Source organism: Orbicella faveolata, unplaced genomic scaffold (assembly GCF_042242905.1).
Source record: "Orbicella faveolata isolate gen_17 unplaced genomic scaffold, um_ofav_v1 contig_46, whole genome shotgun sequence".
In the NCBI taxonomy this organism is placed as follows: Eukaryota; Metazoa; Cnidaria; class Anthozoa; order Scleractinia; family Merulinidae; genus Orbicella; species Orbicella faveolata.
This window is the reverse complement of record NW_028301576.1, coordinates 19125001-19131996: the sequence shown is the minus strand read 5'-3', so window position 1 is coordinate 19131996 and position 6996 is coordinate 19125001. Positions and strand designations below refer to the sequence as shown.

Genomic DNA, 6996 nt, shown 5'->3' with positions numbered 1-6996 from the left:
ACTGTTTGTTTGACATGTCTTGACAGCTGTTGCTTGTTGGCAGTATTGTGGAAGGTTTTGTCAAATCCCCACCTTTTCTCAATAACACTGTCTGAGCTAAGGTGGTGAGCACATAATTCCCACCCTTCTTTTTCACTGAAATGTTTTGTAGTTTCATCAGATGACATCTTCTGTTTAGATAGTAGAATGGAAACAAGATTAGGTAGAGCTGCCAAATCATAAGAGCCAAATAATATTACTTTGTACGTCTTTCATTTCTGAAGTCAGAAGAAGTTCAGTTTCAAGCAAGGCAGATGGTTCAAAAAACTGTAAAGTTGTTGGTTTCCCCCCTGCTACCCTGACCCGCTGTAAAGAGAAGTAATTTTTGACATCATCTTGGCACGTGGTTTTTGGTATAATATGTATTTCTGGATGGTACATTTGCACATACTGGACAGCTCCTAGGAAAGCCCTGATACTTCTTTTTAGATCTTTGTAAGTTATATGTGGTATGAATTGTTTCCAGTGGTCTTTCAACCCACTTGCTGCCCTCCAAATGTTTTGCTTCATTTCTCCATACCAATTGTCAAACCAAATCATAATAGATGGCAATTGTTTGTAGCATGTAGGATCAACTTCTGACTTTTTGTTGAAAATTTGAAATAATTTGTGGCATTGCTTTAAGTAAGTGTGGGTTCCAACTGTATCTTCAGCAGGTAATGGACCCTTAAGGATGTCTAATGCTACATCAAGAGAGCAAACAGTGACAGCTCTTTTGACACTCATGGTTGTTTGTGGCATCAATTTTATGTGTTTCCAGTTCAACTTTGTCAGTTGACCTTGAACAACAGGTATCAAATGGTTCACTGCTACCTTTTTCCCCTGCGTTTGAAGGATTAACAATAAAGTTTCTCAGCTTTTTAATCATATGGGGGTAATCTGAAAGCCACCAAATTGGTTGTTGTCATTAAAGGGATTGTATGTCACCCAGTTCTGTGCACCCGCTCTACTAAAAAAGGCATGAGAGTATGTCGAGCCATCAGATACGCCATAGAGAACTTCTATTTTCTTTCCATCATCAAAATTAAGACCATCAGTTGCCTCGCATACTTGCCAAACGAGAGTAGAAAGAATTTGATGGTTGATTTTGTGTAAGGGAAAAGAGGCAACTGGCCGAGAAAAGTCCCCTTCTAAAGATACATGTAACAATTATAATAATAATAATAATAATAATAATAATAATAATAATAAAAGCTTTATTTAAAACTGAAAGACCGATCAGCGAAGTCTGGGAGGAAGACGCTGGTATAAACCGATGATCAGTATCTATAAATTACATGATAAAAAATGATAATCAATCAAACAATACTAAAAAAAAAAATCTAAACACTACATTTATGGTCATTTGGGAGGTCATTCCATTCCTTGGCCGCAGCGTACATGAATGTGGACTGGCCCGTAGCAGTTTTAGTTCTAGGGAGATGAAGTTCTTTGTTGTCTCTCAAGACCTTACCACGGAGGTCGGATCGTAATACAAAGATGAAAAAAAGAACTGACAAACATGTTTAGCTTTTTTAGATGATGGGGTTTGTTTAATGCTGGGCAATGCAGTTTCAGGACTGTAGTCATACTCCTGGTCAGATGCAATAGACAATGAGTTGGAATCTGTTGATTCAGAGGAGTTGTCACTGTGTTCTTCATCATTATCATTTAGATCTTCTGGTCTAGTATTGAGGTCAACACCAATGTTCAAGTCTTCAAATCCTACCAATTCTCCAGTCTGTTTACATAGCACAATCCCTTCCTTTATGGCCATTTCATCCCAGTGAATACCTCCAATCCCCTTACATCCCCTTCATGTCATTTCTCTAAACATGAGTGTTAGATTCTCCTGCGATATTGGGTTTGTTGTACTTGCTGCTTGTCGATATTGTTGAACTGTTTCCGAGTTTGGAATGGGAAGGATTCTTACTATTTCATAGCCTTTTTTGTGGCACTTGCTGGCTATCATGCAGTTCCACTTAATTACAAGAGGATTGTATCTCATCCCTTTTGGGTGTGGTTTTTGTTTGTTTTTAGTAAGATTTCCATGCTTTGCAAATTCCTCTTCCTGTTTCTTTAATGATGTCAATGTTTCAGTGAAGAACGCATAGAGGACAGAATTTTCAGCAAGTCACTGATTCTCAATAGCAATGTCCATTAACTTTGCAAGGTTAGATGACTTGGGGTTGTAATTTTGGGGTGCTTTTATTTTTTTGTTTTGTTTTTGTTTTTGATATAAACTGTAATATTTTTTGTTTTTCTTTGACATTGGGCAACCATTTTGTGTATTTTGGCTCTGGCTATGAGTTCAGCGCAGGAAAGGGTGCTGAGTTTAGTATGTGAATCATGGGCAGTTTTGGATTCAAATGTACTAGATGAAGGTGTTGTCTGCCAATGTAAGCAAGTCCATAGGACATCCTGACAATTGCTGCATCTTATTTTTGAATGCAAATTTAAGATATTTTCTGGGCACAACCTGTACTTCTAATGCATTTCACAACTTGCCCATTTACAACTGTTCCTGTGGTGTCAACAAAATATGACTGGCTTTTGTTCTTTCTTTCTGCAGTTTCAATGAGGGCTGGGTCATAGATACCTGGGCAAACTGGTAAGTGTTCAATTATTTTCTGCATACCACCAAGAGCAGATTTGAATATGTTTGGGTGGAAGATGCTGTGTGGGACTTCACCATAGTCAACTCTGTTACCCAAGAATTGCAGTGTAAATGGATCGAAATCCTTTGCTGAAAGTCTTTTAAGTTCCGAGGGAAGAAAAAATGTCAATTCTTTCCACTTGGTTATTTTGACACCTTTTGCAATGTTTGGGGTAGAAAGAGTAACCTTCGTGGTGTTCTCTGTTGATTTTAGGTGTGTAAATGACACTGTCCATGGACATATATCTGACATAACTGTTTGGAAGATTGTATACAATGGCATAGGTGCCACTGTCCCACATTCATTGTATTCACCTTATGTTCCTTGTGAAGTATTTTGCAGAATCTCAGTGAACACTTCTGTGAAAACACCTGCTTTTAATTTTGAAGAGTCAGGCACTGTAACTTCTTTCTTATAATTTATACTGTTTGTCATCTGCAATAACAGCTTGCTTATCTTGTGTTGAAAAAGAATCAAATAGACGTGGGATTGAGTCAATAATATCTTCAGATAAATCCTGCTTTTGAGAATTATCTGAATGTGACTGGGTTGCGGAAGTTACACATCCTTGTTTTTGTTTAAACATGTTTTGAGCTTTTTTGTATTCATTCTCTATTTTAATGGATTTTAAAAAGAAGGGCTGACATGACATACATATATAGTCTATACTATATCCATTGCAAGGATCTTTAAATGTATACAAGTCATTGTGCAAATCTTTCTTATTATCATTTATTTCATCCAAAAAGTTGCAAGCCACCAAAAACTGGTCATTAAAAATAATTATGTTATGTTTCTAGCAGGGAACATCACTGCTTAGGCAAACATTATTGTTACATTGTGAGCATGTCACAATGCATGGTGTTGATTTCAGAATACCTCGCTGGGCATCACTGGGTGATCTTGAAAACTTTTCCCCTTCGCGGACTTGTGCCCTCTAGGTGGTAAACTGCCATAATGTTCATCACATACTCTAAGATTCTTGTCAATTTCAAAATCAGATGTTATGTCCTCAGGGTACATTTCATTTCATACTGCCCGATCATGCTATCAAATTTACGAGAACCAGCCTCATTTTCACATCTCATTAAACAGCATTGTGTACCTCCAATCAACCGTCCATGCATGATCACTGTTCCAGTTATTTCATTCAGAGGTAAAAAATCGTGCAATGGCTTGCCACGACATGACAGCCAATACAGATCACTTGTCACCTTGAATTTGCTATTTACTTGAGATCTTAAATCTCTTACAGTTCCATATGGTGCAAAAGTAAATATGTGGGCTTTACCTGTTATATCAAATACTGAGATGGTTGTCACAATCCTTTTTGGCCTTATCACCATACTTAGCATCAAAGCTCTCCCCCAGTGCTATTACCGACACAACATATGAGCCCACAAGAAACTGATATGATAGGGCTGATATGGTCAAAATAATAGCAACAGCCAACAAGTAAACAGGAGCAGAATGAAGCTCACAGTCTAGTACAGGACTAAATTATGGGTTGTACCAAAGTTGAACAAAATACCATGAAAAACAAGAAGGCATGTTGTAATTAGACTGGAAAGAAAACACTTTGATTTTTTTACGCTAAAAATATTGTACCAGTGAGAATTTGACTTGTGGCTTTATGTGTAACAAAACTTTATAAAGTGGATCAAGCAAAGATAAAAATACTCGCAAAATAATAGCAGGGAATAGCAGTATCTCCAGCACCCAATTCAACAATTTATTGTACTTAACCATTAGTCTTAAGCAAATCCTGTACAGTACATTCCAGTAAAACAGGAAAATAAGTGTAATGATAATAGATGTCAAGGCTAAAATAGAAATAAAGAGGTTTGACATGTAAACGTTTTGGAAAAGTCTTACTTTGAACTGTATTAAAAAAATAGACTATGAAAGAGACTACCATTTCTGGCACATCCATATTTTGACTGAGGAACAAATCATGTACATGTAATGCCCAAGGGGGGTGAGCTGTTTTTTCCTTATTAGATTCTGAAGGGATATAGAGGGAACATGGCAGTTTTGAGAGGCTTGGGAAAGTTAGCGAAGTGACTGCTAACACAGCATGAGCATGCAGGGCAGCCATCACAAGAAGCACAATATAATGAACTTGTGGGCTTAAAAGCCAAGAAATGTCAAATATTAAATCATACAGCAAAAGGCCTGTCACCAAATATATACACAATACCATACTTTTATCCATCATTGTAATTTTCCTCCCATCTTATACTAAAACAATGCACACTTTTTTTTTACTACACTACTTTTTTTATTTAAGGTTTTTTTTTAACTTATTTTTTCTATTATTTTTTCCTTAATTATGAAAATATTGTTTTATTACACTAGATTAATTTTTAATGTTATTAACTAAATACAATATGATCAACAAGACAGCATTAGCCAGCACAATTTATGCACAGGCAGTCAACAGCCAACAAATACCTTAGGACACAAGGATAAAAGCTACCAATTAAATTTGAATGCAGCCAGTCAAAGATCAGTGCAAAATTTAGACCAATTAGCCAGCAAACTAGCAAAAATTTAAACACACATACAACAGCCACCAAAACATTTTATACCAAGGCAGCCAACAAGGCAGCCATCGAGGCAGCAATTTTTTTCTGACAGGCAATAAACAAGCCACCATGTAAGCCCCTAAATGTAGGTAGTTAGAAAGCCAACAAAATTTGAACACAGGCAATCAAAATGCCAACAGAATTTAACCCCAGTAAGTAGAAAAAGCCAACACTGCCAGGCAGTTAAACGCTAACGCCAACGCCAAATTTAGACCAACAAGCCAACAAAATTAAACACAGTCAGTCGAATTGGCACAGTTTAGGAACAAAGGCCGTCAACTACCCCACAAAATTTAAAAGTACAAGCACAGACCCTTTTCATAAATGGCTGCCAATTTAAAATTCTTTTGTGTGCATTTAAATTAGCCTCACTAAGGGACCGTTCATTTTTTATGAGGGAGGGGGGGCTGGTGGGATTTGGGAAGCACCATTTAAAAATCGCATGACCCCCCTCAGCTTACCAATTTTTTCACATGGCCCCCCCTTATAGCGGTCATTTTTTGGGATGACCCCCCCCCCCAAAAAAAAAATTGAACAAACAATATTTAGATTTCAACTTTTTTAATATTTCTCTATTATCCCCCTACTTCACGTTATTGTGCTCACAATGAAGACAATATTTACAATCTCTATACGACAGAGAGCTGTTGTTTAAAAAACAAATCAAAAGAAAGAGAAGTCAATTTCGGATCTCCTAGTTACGGCTCGCCCTGAGCGTGTGGCATTTGGCCTCTCATTGGCATCTTCCTCATCTGAATTGATGAATGCAAGAATAACGTCACTTGAGTCATCTTCTCCCCCAGAGTCAATGGCATCACTGTCATACTCATCATTGTCACTTTCATCCGTTTCACTGCTGTCAGCACTTGCCCTGTTGTCATTTTGTGTCAATGTCTTGGCATTTCTCAGTGTTGGTTGGCCAGCTCTGAGAGGACTCTTCTGCTGCAAGCATGAATGTCTTACAATTGCCTTTACTTTCTCACTCTTGCTGCTTTTCAAATGCTGCTTCAGCCCGTGGTGGTTTGAGTACTTGTTTAGTTCTGGAACACGTAGCTTTTTAAGCTTGGTTAGATCTTCGCACAATTCAGTCCAAGGATAATCCTCCTCCCTACTTAACTTTGCCTTTTCTTCTACTCTCTTTTTCCTTTTCAATTCCAGCACTTCAATATGCTGAAGATAATCCACCACAAACTTCGATTTGACAATAAACTTATATGCAAATAGAGCAACGCTCTCTGGGTCAGATAAAACCAGCCTGCCATTCCTTGCTCTTTCTTCTTTATATTGTTAATCCAATCGGGGAAAGAGCGCATTACTACATGAGCATCATGAAAGAGGCTCATTCCAAAATGCGCAATAATGGCGAAAGCGACGAGTCGTTTAAGAAAAGGTTTACCGCTGAACGATCCAGGCAGTTTGACACCTTACATGCAAAAGAAGCAATTTTTTCTAGGTGCGGATGGCTGTTCAGAAAGGGCGAGTGAGTTTTCCATGCAAGGGTACCAGTTGAAGCCCAGTGATGGAAGAAAATTGAACTTCTCCATCAAAGAGCACAGAGCAATGGTGGAAAAGTTGAATGTCTTATTGAAAGATGTAAAGGAACACGATTCCACACTCTTTCAGTCCAATGGGCTTGCTTTAAAGCAGGGCGAAGAAACTGCCCACAGTTGACGAAGGTCACGCAGGACATGGAAGCACTAGAAAATAAGAAGAGCAATTATAACAGCATATTG

At 37.9% G+C, this 6996-nt stretch overlaps 1 long non-coding RNA gene across 1 annotated transcript; it reads left to right on the top strand.

Moving 5' to 3' along the window:
• Positions 1 to 1649: 1649 nt before the first annotated feature.
• Positions 1650 to 4531, top strand: LOC149098765 (uncharacterized). The gene is made up of 2 exons (XR_016203974.1): positions 1650 to 2629; positions 2889 to 4531. It is a non-coding gene; the product is annotated as an uncharacterized LOC149098765 (long non-coding RNA).
• The last annotated feature ends 2465 nt before the right edge of the window (positions 4532 to 6996 follow it).